Source organism: Sciurus carolinensis, chromosome 4 (assembly GCF_902686445.1).
Source record: "Sciurus carolinensis chromosome 4, mSciCar1.2, whole genome shotgun sequence".
NCBI lineage: Eukaryota > Metazoa > Chordata > Mammalia > Rodentia > Sciuridae > Sciurus > Sciurus carolinensis.
The window spans coordinates 86,090,225-86,107,598 of NC_062216.1; positions in this window are offsets into that span (position 1 = coordinate 86,090,225).

A 17,374-nucleotide genomic window follows, 5' to 3' on the forward strand; every position below is an offset into this window, starting at 1 on the left:
CCTATACAACCAGCCCCTGGTTTGGTTCTTCAATTAAGCCTTTATGGATAATAATAGCAATGTTTGGATATTTTATCTGTCTTATTCTTTTACCTTCTCAATTTTTCCAAAATTCAAAGGAGGAAGAAAGACCTTCACAGAGACCCCAAAATTTGATGAATTGGGTGCTAACACTGAGAAGTAAAACAAACAGGATTGGGGTTGGGGGGCCAATGACAGAAATGATTTCTGATGGGGTTGTGTCAGGTGGCGAGGGCTTTAGACTATACTGTATGGCAGAATATTTTGACCTCAGTGGTTTGTAAAGGCTTGTATTAGTCAAGCTAAGAGACGGGCAGATGGCTTTTGCCTGTTACAGCCTGGGAATGAAGCTTTGAATTTTTTGTTCATGCAGGATAGTGACTGTAATTTATGGAGGCATTGTCCAGAGATGAGCATCTGTTTTAATAGAGGTGAAGAGCTCTGCTTGTAGGTTCCTGAAGGTAGTTTCTCAGAAACACTTCTTCCACTACTTGGAACTCAGCAAAAATGCAGACACCAACTGAGCCTTGTAATGGTATGCAAACTCATCAGTGTCCGTCTTGTAAACAAATGTGCCAGCCAGGTGAGTCTTAACAAGAGTAGGGGCAGCCATAAAATGCAGTAACAGGCATAGTTTTCCTTATCCAGGCAGAGGAAACTTTCACTAAGGAGAAAAGATCTCAGAGCACAGACCTTTGAGATATTAAGGGGGATACAAAAAAATTACCATTTTTTCTGTTTCTCAGTCAGACCTGAGACTTTAAATTAGGCAAATGGGCAGTTTGTGTCCACTAAGTACTAAGGTGATCCTAATTTCCAATGATCTGCTGCTCCAAAGGAAAGGAACAGTAAAGGGCCTAATCATAACATTGTGTGGTTTATCCATCAGTTCAGTCATCCACAACCACATGATATCATGTTGGCTCTGGAATGACAATTATCTATGAGGAAGAAACTTCTCAGCAGATAAATTTCTGAGCTCCAAGAGTTTCAAAGAAATGGAAATTAGGAGGTTTTGAATATAACATATAAGAAAAATAGACAAGGTAAGAGAATTGCCCCCTTTGCAAATTTCTGAATTTTGCAGTCTCATGTGTCATCTCAAAATAAAAGTGGCATAATGCAGAACAAAGTAGATTTTTACCCTAGCCAAGGTAAGTGTATAGTGCCAAAGGTGACTTCTTTCTGGGGACTTCTCCCAATTATAATTCTAGATTGAATATTTCAGCTAGTTGGAGCTTTTTCACAGGAGGAAGGGTCTTGCAGCAGGAACCAAATGTCAGAAGCCCCGACTGTTTCTTGAAATTATGTTTTTTTACTTCTCAGTTTATGTTGTCCATTTATTAGACCAAAGGATAGTATTATCTTCAAGCAAATTTAAACAATGGCAAATTGAATATCTGTACAGTTCTTGGAACTTTAATCTAAAATATTCCAAGTATATGTATAAGAATTATACTTCCTAAAAAAGTGGTTGGGGCACCTTTCTATATGTAGCCATTTCCTGTAGAGTATTGCTTATTCATTTTATTTTTTTGGTACCTGTGGCATTGAACCCAGGGGCACTTAACCACTGAGCCACATTCCCATCCTCTCTCTCTCTCTCTCTATTTACATATAAATATATTTGTATTTACATATAAATATATAAAATATAAATATATATATAAAATTTAGAGACAGGGTCTCACTGAATTGGTTAGGGTCTTACTAAGTTGCTGAGGCTGGCTTTCAACTCATGATACTCCTACCTCAGCCTTTCAAGTTGCTGGGATTACAGTGCTTATTCTTTTGTTATATTAGTATTCCCCTTTCTCCTAACTTTCTTTTCTTGGATGTTAGTTCACATTTTAATGTCAGCTCAAAAAAAACATTGTATTACAGAAAAAAACTGACTAATTGTCAGACTGATTTTACCACCATAAAATCTTTTATTTTTTTAAGAAAGAAAATTAAATTCTTCATTTTTTAATAAAACATTACTTATTAAAAAAAAAAAAAAAAAGGGAAGCTCAAGCAAGGTGTGGTGGTGCAAGCCTTAATTCCAGTGACTAGGGACGCTAAGGCAGGAGGATGGCTGCCTCAGCAACTTAGCAAAGCCCTAAGCAACTTAGCAAGACCCTTTCTCTCTCTCTCTCTCTCTCTCTCTCTCTCTCTCTCTCTCTCTCTCTCTCTCTCTCGCACACACACACACACACACACACACACACACACACTCAATTCAGAATCTCAAAGGAATTCATTTAGTTTTATAGAATTCTGCTACTAGTAAAAAATAAAAAAGAATTCTGCTACTAGTATTATTATATCAATATGGTTCTATAGAGCTTCTCAATTGGAAAGCACAGTTTCTATCTTTAACCTGTCAGCATAGAAATAGCTGTTGGCAGCCAGGGTTGGTGGCACACACCTGTAATCCTAGTGGCTCTGGAGGCTGAGGTAGGAGGATGGTGAATTCAAAGCCAGCCTCCAATTTAGCAAGGACCTATGCAATTCAGGGAGACACTCTCTCTAGATAAAATATTTTTTAAAAAAGGGGGGTTGCTGGAGATATGACTCAGTGGTTCAAGCACCCCTGGGTTCAATCCCTAATACTCAAAAAATAAAATAAATAAATAAAATAATAATAAAAAAAAAGCTGTTGGTTCTCTTTGTACCATTGTTTCCTTCATTGTTTGAGACTGCAAAGTCACGGGCTGGTACACTACAGCTAAAGTACTGTGCAGAGCTATAGACTCTTCTACGTACAACTAGTCTATAACCAATACATTTGCAACTAATGACCCTAGAAATGTCCCCCACGTCCATCTGTACCCTAGATCTTGAATGATACAGAACTGACTTTATTATAGGGAAAGACAGCCACCTTGACATAATCCTATTCCATTCCTCTTAACCAAGACAAATTTTAATTCTAAAATAAATCCAGAGTAGGCAGAAGCCTATTATCATCCAGAATCATCACAAAAGAACTCATCAAAGCCTAGGGAGAAATATTCAAAGCAAGTCTTAAAACAATACCTCTTTAGTGATTCATCTAAATTGATTCTTGTAATTGAAAATAAAGTAACCTCTAGAGAAAAAGAAGTGGATGAATGAAGTAATGAAGTTCAAGTTTGAAGGCAGGTAGTATGGCTCTAGAGTACCTGTACTCTAGACTTCTGTACAAGATAGCCCCTCACTTAGTAGCCTGCTCCCTGAAAAGAAGGCAACAAGTCTTCCACCTCTACAGAAGTCTGAAAAGGAGAAGGCCCACTTGGACCCCATGATATGTCAACAGCTCTTCTGAAGAATTAGTACTGCCTGCTCCTCTCATTCATCCCAAATCTGTTCTGAGAGTGGTCACCACATCCTGCCTTTCTTGTCACCATTGATTAAGGAGGTGTGCCCTATCCGAAAATATAAGTATGAATTTCTGCACATGCTTTCTTTGATCTCTCATGTGTGTCTCTGTACTTATAATGCAAATTAGACTCTATAATGCTAAGCTTTGTAAAGGCAGGGATATGTTTTCCAGGTTTTTTGTTTTGTTTTGTTTTGTTTTTGGCATTTCCCACCATGGATGAATAAACAGGATTCAATTTATTTTATTTATTTATTTAGATACAGGTGATTGAACCCAGGGCAATTTACCACTAAGCTATATCTCTAGTCCTTTCATTTTTTATTTTGAGTCAGGGTCTCACTAAGCTGCTTAGGGCCTTGCTAAATTGCTGAGGCTGTCCTTGAACTTGTGATCCTTCTTTCTCTGAGTCACTGGGATTATGGGTATGCACCAGTGTGCCTGGTTTTGTTTATTTACTTATTTTTGAGATAAGGTCTCGCTATGTCCAGGCTAATCTTGAGCTCCCGGGCTCAAGCAATCTTTCCTTCTCAGTTTCCCAAGTAGCTGAGACTACAGGGATGTATAACTATACTGGGTGCTATACTTTTGATTAATGTAGACTTGAAATTATTCTCTTTCTATGCCTTTGTATGTTTTGTAAATGTTCCTATATAATATTAAAGATGTGTCACATTTAGTGGAGAAGTAATAGACTTTAATACTTACGGTTTCCTCACTTTATCATCTAAATTGTTCTGGAATTGACTGACATTATCTTGTTACTTTATTGCCAGATACTAGTTAATTAGTGCAACATAGGAATTGATTTCTTATATGAATTGCATAACAACTTCTCTAGCCTTTCTGGGTCACCCTTCTCTTTAATATCTAAAATGAAGGATAAGAGCCTTCATCCAAGGGAATGCAGGAAGTTTGGTCTCTCCCCCAGACTTTATGAAGACACTCAAGTAAATTCTCACATGCTTCACAAATCCATCCTGAGTGTTTTGGGTCAACTCCTTCTGGGCTGTTGCTTCAGATTTCTCCACTAATGACCCTGGCTGCAGCTCTCTGGGCTCCTTGGTTTTCCAAAGTGTACACAATGATCCTTTCAAAAGCATAGAAATGGATTTCCCTCATCTTGAATTCAGAAAATGCTTGCTAACCAATGTTTTAGCACACTTTACTAAGGCTTAAAGAAGCTGCAAAGGATTATAATAAAGAAAAGAAAAACATGAATGTTGATTGAGCTGCTCACTCTAGAACCTTGAGAAACATGCCTTTCCACAGGGAATTTACTGGTGGACTCTTCTTGGGACCTTGGTCTGCTGGTAAGTTCACAGAATCCCCTTCTTGAGACCAAGGTTTCTTTTTCCATCTCCTTTCTTTCACAAGTTACCATATTTCCAACCCCTGTCTCAAGCTTAGCTAGAGAAAGCAGAGCCAAGTCATGTAATCAAATTATCTCCTGAGAGACCTGGAGTTTCCAAAAAATGCAGTAACATAGAGGTCTATTTTTGGATGATTTTACAAATGGGTTTCCTTCAGGGTAATAATGGATACTTAATTTATAAATATCCAACATAAAAATATTATTTGATATATAAATATTTTTAAAATATTTTTTAGTTGGCAATGGACCTTTATTTTATTTATTTATATGCAGTGCTGAGAATCGAACCCAGTGCCTTGCACATGCTAGGCAAGCACTCTGCCACTGAGCCACAACCCCAGCTCATGTATAAATATTTGACTCATGAAATATGAATCCTCCTGAAACAAAGGAGGATGGTAATCCAAGACAAATTCTACCTTTCAACATTTGTAAAGAAGTTGCAGGTAAGATTGGTGTCTTTCAATAGATAAATAAATAAGGAAAATATGGTATATATACACAATGGAATATTAGCCATAAAGAAGAATGAAATTGGGGCTGCGGTTGTAGCTCAGTGGTAGAGTGCTTGTCTAGCATGTGTGAGGCACTGAATTTGATTCTCAGCACTGCATATAAATGAAGAAGTAAAATAAAGGTCCATCAACAACTAAAAACATTTTTTTAAAAAAGAAGAAGAATGAAATTATGGCATTTGCCAGCAAATGGATGGAATGGAGACTATCATGCTAAGTAAAATAAACCAATTCCAAAAAACCAAAGGCCTGATGTTCTCTCTGATATGCGAATGCTAACACACAATAAGGGGGTCGGGGAGGGAAGAATAGAAATTCACTGGATTAGACAAAAGGGAATGAAGGTAAGGGAGCAGGAATAGGAATAGGAAAGAGTGCAATGAGTTGGACATAACTTTCCTATGCTCACATATGAATACACAACCAGTGTAACTCAAATTAAAAAAAAAAAAAAAAAAGAAGTTGTAGGTAAGAATGCTTGGTGGTATAGAATACCTTATTCCTTTTTCTAATCAACATGACTTTAGAATTAAACTAAGTGTGGTAGTGTAGGCTTGTAATACCAGCTACTAGGGAGGTTAAAGGCAGGAGGATTGCAAATTCAAGGCCAGTCTGGGCAATTTAGCAAGACCCTGTCTCAGAACAAACATTTTTTTAAAAGGGCTGGGGATGAAGCTCAGTGGTGGAGCACCCCTGGGTTTAATCCCCAGTATAATAATAATAATAATAATAATAATATTACTTAATAATAATAATAATAATGATGATTTATAAGTCTCAAGATCTATAATCCTAGGTTACCTCCACAGTAGTATCATTACCTTTTTTTTTTTAAATACAGTTATTTCTGTATGATTTTTTTCCTTTTGTTGGCCAAAGAGTATTAAAGATTTGTATTCCTCCATTTTCTTATGTTCAAGCATTGTTCTATTGCAGTGAAACTTACTGGATAATTCCTAAGAGTCTTCATGTTTGTATTCTTTAGAGCACTAAACTACTGTTACCTTTGGAAGCTTGATTTTAAATATCAACAGCTTTGGAAGACATATTAACTTAGTAAGAGACTGGTTTATGAACTACTTCATAACCAGTTCAGAAAACAACCTATTAGGGAAAGGAATGGGGTATACAGCATGTTGTTGTCAAAAGAGTCACTGAAAAATATCTGTAGCCACTGCTTTAAGGGAAGCTTGTACTTGTTCACCCATTGAACTTTGTCCTTTTGTGATGAGGTGTGGCAGGTTTAGTCAGAGAGAAAGAAGGCTCCTAGAAGCTTCTCTATCCTTCTTTTGAATTTTTGTTTTTCTTGCAATACACAGATGTTTGATTATTTGGTCTACTTTCTTTGTGAACTGGAATACTCTAATATTAAGAACCTTAACTAGTTCAGTAAAAGTTGAAGGAGGAGAGGAGATTTAAAACAAATACGCATATATTTATTCCTTGAATTATTGCCAAATGAGGGCAAAAATGTTCAAATTCAGTCTCAACATGCTTATAAGTTAACCAACAGTTGACATGCATACGTTATGACAAAACTTGATTGCCTAATACTTGATTTTAAATATCAACACTAGCGTGAAAAAAAAAAAAAACAGATTTTTAATGGCAAAGTTAATTTTTTTTTTCAGTTAAAAACTAACACTTGGAAACATAATTTGAGAAAATTCCATTTGTTTTAGATGCATGTATCTAAAACAAACCTTATTGTTCTACGTTACCTACCAAAAATGTAATTATGCAAATGCTATATATGCATGTTGCTAAGTACCTAAAATTATAATTATATTTGAACTTGTGATGAATACCCAGGGACATCAAAGACATGTCTGAACAGGTAAATCACATAATTAAATGACATACATGTCCTGTACAGTATTGCAATCTTTTAAAGCTCTAACTATGACTACCTTCCATTGCACAATTTTTTTAGAGCAGTAATTTTTTTTTTTTTTTTTTTTACACAAACATGATAAGGATACAAAAGATTTATTTTTCCCTTCTGGCCACTGAACTTTAGAGAATGTTATGAGAACCTCATTTCTTACCACACCCAGCCCCCACCGGCTATATTGTCCAATAAAGACCAGATTTTCCAAATATTGTGTTTTGAGTTGGGTTTGTAACAATCATAAGTCAGTCATTAGGGATTCCATGCATGTGGCAAGGTTTATCTTAATAGTATTTTGAAGTGAATATAAGTGAGCATACTTAAAATTGTTATATCTAAAAGAACACTACTATACCTCAATAGCTTGATTTTCTTTGCATGCTCCACAGCATCCATTTAAGTAATTACCCTTCATTGTCCCCCAAGTCCATTTGGGGCCAGCAAGTCATATTTTATGAAAAAGTTTGTGAAGAAAAAATAAATAGGAGACTTCAATTACTTTCTATGGGAAGCTTTTATTTTCCAGTTTCAAATAGGACCAAAAGTGATTCTTAGATATAATTTTATAAAACCTGAGTATGGGATGCAAAATTTATTTATGCAATGACTAAGTCTATGGTATATGTGAACAAACATAAGAGTAGAGCTGTTACGTTACTGTACCATTAATCTAATGTTCTCCCTTTATTTTCAGCAAGGAGACATCTTTGTAGAGTGTCAAAATGTTCCTTTTACTATAATGTAAGGTTTTTTAAAAGGTTTCTCTCTGGAGAAATTTTATTTTAATAAATGAATAAATAGTTATAATCCAAAAGTCAGTTTAGTGAAATTTTACAGAAAAAGTTTCAGTGGTATTGAGAAGAAAAGATTTGACCAGTATATATGAATGTGATTTCTTATGAAGTAGAAACAACAAAAAAAATACTAGATTGATTTTAACGAAGGCAAGAAAGTTTAAGGTCTGACCATTGCAAGTGCCATTCAAGCATAGACAGGCTATTTTTTTCTGTCTATCCATCAGTTTCCCTCACTTTCAGGTTAATATCCAGATTTTTTCCCAGAATGATTTCTCAGGGCTACACATCCCCTGCTCTGAGACAGGATGCTGTGGCTCCCACAATGTGAAGTCTAATCTCTAGGGTGACCAGACCTCAGCTGAGGGCAAATCATTCTTAGAATCATTGCTCTGTTCCCATGACCTGGACCTGATTAAACAAATTACAGAGGCAAGCCCAGAAGTATTCCTCCAACCAGTTAGGCAGAAACTTGGGACATAAGCAAGAAACAAGTCACAAAGGAAAGCAACAAAGTGCAGATACATCTTTCAGGTCTAAGGAAAGAAACTGATGCTATAAACAAGGGGTAGATTTCTATAAACCTGGATAGTGATGGTGAGCAATAGCGTGAAACAAACAAAACATCATGAAATAACAAGCAATTAGTCTGCAGTAATAATCTGAGCAAACCTAATATATTAACTAGTTTGAACATCCTAACTACAAGATCTGTGATTCTAACAAAGAAGTAGAATAATACCAGTACTTCAATTGCATATTAAAAGCTGCCCCTTGATGCAACTTTATCCTTCCTGTGTTTTGTTTTTATAACTCATTTTCTGTGTCTCTAGGTCTAATTGGTCATAGTTCATCTTGTTTTAAAAGTTCATCACCTCAAGATCAATCTCATGGTTAAAATAAGCAATCATTCCACATGATTTTGTAAACATAAATCTTGCCTGGAAATAGCCTGCTTGTTTGGTTTTTTTTGTTGTTGTTGTTTGTTTTGTTTCCGTTTTGTTTTTTTGGAAATGCGAACCATGTCAAACATAACAGCACGGGCTTGAAATTCAACTCAGTTTTCTTAGACATGAATTCAACTAACTTTAAGATTTCAAATAACCAAAAAAAAACCATTCATACAAAAAAGGATATAGACATTGCCTTATCAATATTCAAAATGTGTACTGACAAGTGTTTCTCAAATAAGGCAAGTGGCAAGTGTTTGATTAAAACATATTATTCAGTTCAATGGCTTACTTAAGGAATTGTACCCATAGATTATTTCAAGGTCAAAATCCTTGTAATGTCATTTTTAGATAATTAAATGAACTAATTAACAAAAAGATATTGGTCTTCTTGAGCATACAATAATTCAATCAAGCTGTAATCAATTTTTCCATTCAATAATCATTCATTGGCTACCTATGTATGTCATACCCCATTTAGGATCGGAAATCCTTAGACAGGACCAATAGGTTCCATACTCATTGCAAAAAGGAAGGAATTTTCAGCAGCCAAGAAATTTTTGCTTTTCCACAGGTTTCCTATCACTTGTGAGGAACAGTATTTCTCATTTTCCCTAACTGAGAATGTTTAAGGTCATAGAGAAAAATGAAATCAGAACAGAGTATATACTGATAGTAATTTCTATGTGATGCAAGAGATGTATTAACATTAATACTTTGTGGAGATTCCAAAAAAATGAGAATAAGAGATGAGACAGTGGCATAAATATGGAAATCAAACTGGGAAGGCTTCAAAGATCTTACCTGAACAATGCAGAACATGTTAAAGACCAAAAACCATAAGGGTTTTGATACCCATATTTTGTTGTTGTGAGGTAGTTTTCTTCCCAACTCCAGTGTGCTTTTGGTTCATTTTAAATTACATATTAAAAATAATAAGTAATAAGAATAATTTTGTCTTTCAAGTTGGTACATATAGTAACAGTCACTTCAGGAGATTTTATTTTTCTTTGAATAATTCTATCTTTATGCCTCTAACTGATAATAAATGCAAATATAGTAATGATATTTTTCTTGAATATATATATATTATTGGCATCTTTAATTGGGCAACAATAAGAAGAATCTTATGTTTATAAAGTTTATAAAACATTTCACATACATTATCTCATTTGATTAATGGTCCTGGCAAGTGGCCAGGACAAGTATATTTATCCCTGTTTTATACAAACCAATACTAGAAGAGGTTATGAAACACTTAAGGCATCACAGTAAGTAGTGAGTAGAGCTAGGATTAAAACTTAAATCATGTGAGTTCAAGCACAGGTCATGTGATCCAAGTTCAATTTCTTTCCCTCCATGATCTGCCTCCTATAACATTATGACCCCATGTGAATTGATGGCATTGTGACTTTTAGCCATCAGTGTTATAGATGCTGATAATATAGATGATTTTATCTCATGTTTAATTAGCTTCATTTGATTGATGGGTAATAAATAAAAAGTCACTAGCTGCTACTGTGCATAAAGGAAAAGGGTTAAAACATCATGTAAAGAATATTGTGAATGGCCAAAAGAGAAGCAACAATTAATAACTATAATGGAATGTTTACTGACTGCCTAAGTTTATTATAAGGTTTTGGATTGACTTATTAGCACTTTCCCCTTTACTGACATTACTTCCTAACTATAGGGAGTAGGGGTTCCTGTGACTGACTGCCTTATAAGTCCCAGCAACGCTGGATTTGATCAGGGCTGGACAGTGGCCCAAGATGGATTAATCAGATTCTTCCTTTTGACTTTTGAATAAGGACAGAGAAGTTTATAAATTATCTCTGGGTTATGGGTCAGGTAGACTCAGGAAATGAGGGTACTAGATTGGCCAGGCATTATTTTAGGATAGCCAGAAGAAATACAAGCATTGTGAATTTTCATTTGCTGAATCTGGCAACTCAACATAATGTACCATGTAAAAGTGGAGTTAAGAAAGCAACTTTTCTGAAAAGAGTAAAGAAAAATTAAAGACTATAATGAATGTAGCGTGGGAGAAGAGATGAGACTGAGGAAAAGGGAAAAACATCCCAAGTGTCACTTTGGTCATTGACAACTTTTCTTCTCTCCACTTCAATCCCTTGGGACTTCTGGCTTTATATTTTGCCCTTGAGTTCTGTAAAATGCTGCCTCTTTATAAGAGATTCCTTTTTTTTTCTTCTTTAGATAGCTTGGAGGAGATACATTTCCTATGTCCCAAGGCATGTATAATAATGACACAGTTTAAGAAAAGATATTTATTATTTCACGACATTTAAAGAATCCTTGGAGATCATGAGATATGTGAATAAAAAACTTGTTTGTTACATATCAAGAGTAGGAGAGCTTGCATCTCTGTAATACCATGAAATGTCTGGATGGGTACTTCTAAAATTATGTAGGTTTCCTTGATTTCCTGAGAGATATCAGTTTATAAGTAACTCATTTGATGTATTTCCCCAGGTGTTATTCTAAAGTGTTGTCCCCAAAGTAAAAGTTATCAACAGGATATTGTTATGTCGTGTGTATATAGAACATGTAACAACGAATCCCACCATTATTTACAACTATGATGCACCAATTTTTAAAAATGGGGAAAAATCAATCAACAGGTTAGTTAGTTTTTCAGTACTGGCAATTTCGATTATGTACTGGCAATTTCAATTATGCTTATTCTGTCTCTTCATTTTCATTCCCTCTTTTGCCTCTTTCCTTCCCCCTCTCCATGTCCTCCCTCCTCCCATCTTCTAACCTCCCTGCCTAAGCTCCTCCAAGGGGGTGGGGGGGAAAGGCAATCAGAAAAGTCACCGACACCCCAGTGTAGTGGGTTGAAAGTGTTATTCACACTTCGAGAATTTGCATTTTAAAAGAAGACTTTGAGAGAGAAAGCCAACAAAACGCTTCAGGGCTCACTTTGAATAACAACCTATATACTATTGAGTTCATATTAAATTAATATTAGATAATGGATCGAGGCCAGATTATCAAGCTGAATGTTCATGAAAAACATCTTGGTCTGGTTTAAGTGACCCAAGCTGGGACTGGGGCTAGGGCTAACGGTGATTTTCTGGAGTGAATCTGGGAAAAGTACCTATTGGCACTTAAGCTAGGGACAGTTGTCGAGTGAGCACCAGTTCAATTCCCAGAAGATCAAAGAAATAGAGCAGACAGTGGGCCTAAAGGAGGGGCAGCAGATGATATGAAACATGGAAAACACACACGGGGCAGTACATTTCTAGTGTTAGTTGTAAGGAGAGGTCAAGTAAGAGGTACTGCCACTATGATGTTCTTAAACCTAAAAAGAACACAGGTGGCTAGACATCTTAATTTGACCCATAAATTGTCAAATTGTTCTTTTGTCCAAAAACATCTGCTCCCTGCCTGAAATTTTACTAATTGAAGGTTTATTTTTACTTATTTTTGTGGTTCTAGGGATTGAACCCAGGGTGCTCTACTACTGAGCCATATTCTCGACCCTTTTTATTTTTTATTTTGAAACAAGTTTTTGAGAAATTGACCAGGTTTGCTTCAAACTTATGGTCCTCCTGCCTCAGCCTCACAAATTGCAGGGATTAGAGTCATGCACCATCATGCTCAGCAAATGCTCTTTTTATTAATGAACAGTCTCTTTTTAGAGGGTTTTTCGTTTGTTTGTTTGTTTGTTTGTTTTGGTACTGGGGATTGAAACCACTGAGCTATATCTCCAGCCCTTTTTATATTTTATTTTGAGACAGGGTTTCACTAAATTGCTTAGGGCCCTGCTAAATTGCCGAGGCTGGCCTCGAACTTTTGATTCTCCTGTCTCAGTCTCCTGAATTGCTGGGATTACAGGTGTGCACCACCATACCCAGTTCTTTTTAGAGTTTTAAGAAGGATAATCAGTGATTTATAACTTGACATAAATTATGAAGAACCAATCAGTTTCCAGTCATATCTGAAAATGTGGAAATATTCTCTTAGAGAGGAAGAAGAATTAATTTTGGAATAGGGATACTCTGGAGGGCAAGCAGCTCCAGTTATGACAAGAAAGCAGTGTTGATGACAGTAATGGAAGCGTCAGAATTATGAGGCAAGAATTAGAAGATAAGAACACAAAGTTCCTTTGAAATCAAATTTTCTCATTTAAATTTTAACCTGCAGTTCATCCTTCCCACAAGACTACTCCCAGAAACCAGATGGAAAGAATAAGATACAGAACATGCAAACTGTATCCTTTCCTCCAGGTGAGTGAAGACCCACCTGAGGATGCAAAGCTCAGTGAGCAGAGAGGATATATATTCCAGCCTTCCTCTATCCCCACTCCATTTTCTTAGCTGGGAATCACTGTGCTGAACTTATACAACCATATGTGTAGCAATCTCTACATGCTCCCTCTGCAGATGTGTGTATGAGGTGGGTATTTGCTGACATGTAGACTTATTTAGCAAGACCCAGCTCAGGAAGTACTTGCATTCTGATTTTCACAGGAGAGGCCTCCCATCCTCTGCCTTGTTGTAACACTAGAAGCGCCACAGAATAGTGACCAACAATACCAACTCTGGAGTCAAAGTTCAGATTCCAGCTCTGCCATTTAGTAGTGGTATAACTGTAGACCTATTTCTTTATCTATGAAATAGGGCAATGTAAATAACTACCAGAGTGAGAGGAATCCCATTTAACAATGTATCTCTTGTTTTCGATGAGAGAGGCCAGATCCACCTAAAAGAAAAAGAGAGATGGTCCTGTGGTATGAACTGTGACTCTGGCAGAGAAAGCAATCTTCACATTAGTGGAGGGCAAAGGAGAAATGGTCTGCTGGACAATGGGTAAAGAAAAGATCTTCCTTCCGTACCTAGAACTGACCGACGAAAGTGAGATGGATCCAGTGACACTGGTGAAGTCTTTCACTAGAGCGACTAGGGGTAAATTATAAATGGTAAACAGAAGGCATTTCAGATTATTCATATCTAGATATAGGATGCTCACAGGGACACTGAATGACACCTAACAAAGTGCTTAACCCAATGTTGGTACTCAACAAATAAGTCAGATTGACTCATAATGATGGAAAGACTAATGAACAAATAAGTGAATAAATGAATCAATTGTGAAGACCAACTCTCAATTACATCATGAAGGTGACTGGGTAGCTGTGTTTTGCAAACTATGTACTAGGGAACTCTGGATCAGGGAGTTGCTAACGGTTTATAGTCATTTACACTTGATAAAGGCTGCATATTATACAACTGAGATTGTTTTTTAATTATCTTTTAAGGACTGTTTAGCTTTGTTTGGTTAACAGCATGGAACATTCTTCCCCTGCAGAGCATTAACCAGTCCAGCCCTGATTGTTCAGAAATGGAAGTACTGAATAATCTCAAAGTTTGGAAAACACATAAATGTAAAATTGAGTTATATGATTAGAAAGATTAAAAATCATGCATGTTCCAAAACAAGAGCCACTTCTAGTATGAATTTATGGCATTTTTTCAAAATGTATGTGGTGGTTAAATATTGTTAGTGCTTTTATTTTATTTTTAATATATATTTTATCAAGATATACATATATATAATTTACTAATTTAACCATTTTTAATGTGAAATTCAGTGACAATACATACATTTGCCATGTTGTATAACCATTATCACTTTGCATTTCCAGTTCTTATCATCTCAAACAGAATTCTGCATCCATTAAACAATAACTCCATGTTCTTCTCTTTCTCCAGTCCCTGATAACCTTGGTAATCTCTGTGTGGTATGTGTGTGTATGTTTGTGTGTATGGTGCTAGGAATTGAACCCAGGGCCTCATGCATGCTAGTCGAACACTGTACCACTGAGCTATACCCCTAGTTCTATATTTTCTGTTTCTATGAATTTGCCCATCTCAGGAAACTTATATAAGTGGAATCATACAATATTTGTCCTTTTGTGTCTGACTTATTTCACTTAGCATTGCATTTTTAACATTCACTCATATAACATATATCAGAATTCCATTCCTTTTTAAGACTAAATGATATTCCATGGTATATATATTCCACTTTTTATATATCCTTCCATGAATTAACATTTGGCCTGTTTTGTTTCCCTCCTGGTTATCACAAATGATGCTGCAAGCAACATTGGTGTATAATGTTTAGGTATCTGCATTCCACTCCTTTAGGTATATAACTAGAAGTGGAATTGCTGGCACATGTGATAATTCTATGTTCAACTTTTTGAGGAACCAGTATTTTCATATTTTTATGTGATGAATTTTTTTTTTAAGTACTGGGGATTGAACCTAGCTGTGCTCTTCCACTAAGCTACATCCCAAGACCTTTTTATTTCTTATTTTGAAGCAGGGTTTCACTAAGTTATCAAAGCTGGTCCTGAACTTGTGATCCTCTTGCCTCAGCCACCCAAGTGGCTGGGATTAGCAGCACATACCACAACACATGGCCAATGACAAAATATTTGCTGAATTGCTAAATTAAGAAAATCTAAATTTTGCTGTGCTATGAAGAAGTTAATACTATTGGTATGCAAAATGTAATACAATTTTTAACTGAACAATCATTTTATGGGAAAAAGCAGATTCTCTACAATATTTAATACTAAAAAACATTCTTGGGATGTGGCAAGAGAATTTTACCATGACCAGGTGGCTTTCCAAACAGAAGAAAACAGAGATAGTGAAAATGCTTTCTCTTGCTTCCTTTCCTTCCAACTTCAAACATAAGTCAAAGTAAACTCTTTCCCCAGAGTCGTTTTCTCAAGTTGGCATGCTATCATTAAGAGTCCAAATACCTTAATGTCTACTCTCTTTTTCCATTTAATGACCATTCCTTTATTCTTACTTAACCAAGATAAAGCAAAATTAATTATCTTTGAATATTTATATCTTTAACGTTTCATTTTCTCACTTTCTTGTTATAATCTATACTTACATAATTAGCTAACATTGCCACATAGGCTTAGTGTTTGCTGAAAAGCTTACCAATGCTTCTCAATTCTGCAGCTCTTTGGATTAATAGTGAGATCTGTAATAAATACAAGGTTCTGGAATTCCTTCTATGATTGAGTAGATTTTTACCCCATTATAGGATCCTTTTCTTCTTCCTGTACTTTGTGAGCATTATTTATCCTTGAAAAAATTTCTCCTTGGGTTAATTTTCTTTTCTTTTTTTCTTGCAGTGCTGGAGATTGAATCCAGGGTCTTATATGTACCAGGCAAGGGTGCTACCACGGAGATTTACCCTATTCCCTCCTGGTTAATTTTCTTAAGTTAAAAGAATAACATTAATTTTAATAGGTATACATTAAGTTGCAACTCCCAAAACAAAAAATCAACAAGTTTTAAGGGAAATTTCTTTTCTTTTATATTCTCTAGATCTGCATTTTTAAAACATTCTTGGAAATATGGGGTACAGAGCAGGTGTGGTACCCAGAGATAAATAGTCCATGTACATATACATTTTTTTCATAATCAATGAACACTAAAAGTTTAACAATTGTCAATTAAATTATCAATTAAAAAATGTTGAGACCCACTAGTGCCAGACATTTAGATGGTATTTATAGACAGAAAACAAAACCAAAATGATGGTGAAACAGAAATTGGGATTAAGCGAAAAGGATGGCCAGGTCGAGAGCAATAGTTTCTTTTGTGGTTTGTCAAAATTCTTTCTAATAGTATGCTACTATCAGTATTGCTCAAAGTGAATTGTCATTTGTAGCCCTTAGAAGTTTTTTTATTACTTTGGAATTTTATTATAAGTTTTTCCTCAGAGATAATTAATACTACATGTTATTTTCATTCTTCTAGATATTTTTCCTTGCATATTATTTTCCATATAAAATCAGGATTTAAAAATGGAACCTCTTGTGGTTAAGGGTGTGGGCCAGGTCATTCTACATGTCAAGGCCCAAAGTAAACAAGAGAGAGAGAGCACAGGAAATATATAAAGTAATATAACCCGGGTAGTTACTATGTGAGTTGACTTTTGGCCACTCTATTTGCTATTTAGGATCACCATTCACCAAAGACTCTTTTTTCAAATGGATAAAAAGGAAAATTAGGACTAAACCTGAATACTAATGGAGCTGATGTGCCAGACCCTAGCCATAAAAATATATCAGACAAGTGGTTCATTCAGAACCTCACTCAGTAACACATTTTGTCTTTGTAATTGTATGGATAAGAGGCAATTTTATAATCATTACATTTTGTGAAAAGTCAACATTCAAAAATTAATGTGAAGTTTTCACTATTGTGCATAACTATAATGCACTAACAAAAATTCTTAAAAACTAATGTGAAGTTAAAGAAGACACACACACACACACACACACACACTCATATGAATAGTGCCATTTTTTTTTTCAATTTGAGATGGATTTTTCAGAGCATCTACTCAGTAATACACCCACTCCTGCCTTTATCATGCACAATTATATCATATAACCATAAAGTAGTTACAGAATATTGGT